The 1,938-nt window shown below is 37.3% G+C and overlaps 1 protein-coding gene across 1 annotated transcript in view; it reads left to right on the forward strand.

The window, feature by feature from the left end:
- The window catches only part of LOC107837023 (sialic acid-binding Ig-like lectin 12), an 8,817-nt gene that overhangs the window by 2,699 nt on the left and 4,180 nt on the right, over positions 1-1,938 (forward strand). The window lies entirely within an intron of this gene.

Below are 1,938 nucleotides of genomic sequence, written 5' to 3' on the forward strand. Positions count from 1 at the left end.
TAGAACCTCCTTACAATTTGCTTCCAAGATCAAAAGCCATTTTGTCCCCTTTGTTTAACAAAAGGAGAGGCGAGCTTGTCCTGGCCTCACAATTTTCAAATACATTCATCATTTATTAGATTAGTAATTCTAAAACTAGATAATACCATTTTCATTAAAAAGCATGCTATTAGTAACTAAGAAAAATGTCTTACAAATTAAATGTTAGTGGTTAAATGTTAGTGGTTTTAGCATTCTATGTTGTATTCAGTTTTACACCGTCTCAGATGTTAGTTTTGGAAGATTTTTGATCTTCCGTGAATCGAGCAAACTTCTCTTTCCCATGGTCACTCAAGTGATACTGCCCTGAGATGCTAATTTTATGGCCTCCTGTCCTCTCTGATAACACAACAGGAGCCTCAGTGAGAGTTCCCTTTTTAATCTCTATTTTCCTTCTGTACTTTGAATACTAACCCATCAATAGTTTAGTTTTTAAATCATTAACACAAACCTGTCCAAAATTAGGAAATTTGTTCAAAATGACCATGCTCAATATACCTTTTACTCATGCCGTAAGATTAACTGTATTAAACACTAAAAATAATCATTTTTCCTCAATAGTCCCCCTTTTGAGGTCTGAGACACACAGACCTCACAAATAAATTGATTAAGCCTCCCAACAGAGGAACAAAAAATTCTCAGTACACCAAAATAATTAAAACATTGACCTTATTATATATAACACTAGATAAGAGAATGACACAACATACGGCAGGAAAGACAAGGATCTGATGGGGAAACACAGTCAGAGTATAAATACATGCAATAATCAGGAGAATGAGACACAGTCAGCGAACAATGAAGGGCAAGACACACAGACACAGAAACTAAATTACCAAAAACACACATAAATTCATATCTTCACAGTCCCCCCATCCAGTGGTGGAAATTAGCACCCGCCACTGGCCAAATGCGGATAAAAAGTATGAAGTGGAGTGTAAATTGGAGCAATGCACCCACCACTGTGGCGGGTTGACATTTTGATCAGAACAACAACAACAACAAAAAAAGCTGCATTCAATTTGAACTTATGTCCAGAGGAGGACTAACCGTCTGGACTACAGACTGATGCATTTACCGTCCATATCTGGCGGCCCTACGTCATAATTTAACAAAAAAAGTATATTAAATATAATTTTTATCGACTGCGACAACCCTTTGGTTGATTTTACTGACGGACACTGGGCTTATCCAATGAAATCTCACGTTTGTAATTGGCCCGCCCTTCCCCTCTAAGGTTATAAATAGAGTCATTTCAGCTAAAGTTGCTGCTAAACACTAAATTATTTCATAGAATTTAATTATAGTAAGTGTGTTTGTGAATGAAGGCATGGTATACAAAGTTGTGCACAAGTATGTATGTTTTAAGTGTGAATGTGTGAGTGTATGTTTAGATAGAATTAAGGTAGAATATATGTATATATAGATGAGGATAAATATTTAAACCATCACGGACCACACTCCATACCAGTAAGTGGTGGTAATGCTACTAAAAGTTTGTTGCCAACCGCCATAAAACCGACAAGAAGAAGAAGAAGAAGAAGAAGAAGAAGAATGTTGCTGCTAACCTGAGTCCGAGAAAACTTAGGGGATACGAGACGGGTCAGAAAAAATACGACAAACGCTAACAAGCACATAAGCCCATTCATGAAAATGTGTTAAACTAACCGATATGTTTACCACACAAACTTTGACCGCTGGAACAGATTCAGTAGCGAAGATGGAGGGAGAATTAGCTCTTCAGGGGCTTTATTATCGTTGGAGTAGGATGATTTGGAGAAAGACCAGAGACAGATTGAGGAAGAGTTAAGATTTGCTCCCAGTAAGGAGTGAAAATGTTCATAAAGAAAAAATTTAATGCAGACCGGAGGGCAGGTGTGTGTGTGTGAGAGAGAGAGA

Source organism: Poecilia formosa, unplaced genomic scaffold (assembly GCF_000485575.1).
Source record: "Poecilia formosa unplaced genomic scaffold, Poecilia_formosa-5.1.2 Scaffold105, whole genome shotgun sequence".
Lineage (NCBI taxonomy): Eukaryota > Metazoa > Chordata > Actinopteri > Cyprinodontiformes > Poeciliidae > Poecilia > Poecilia formosa.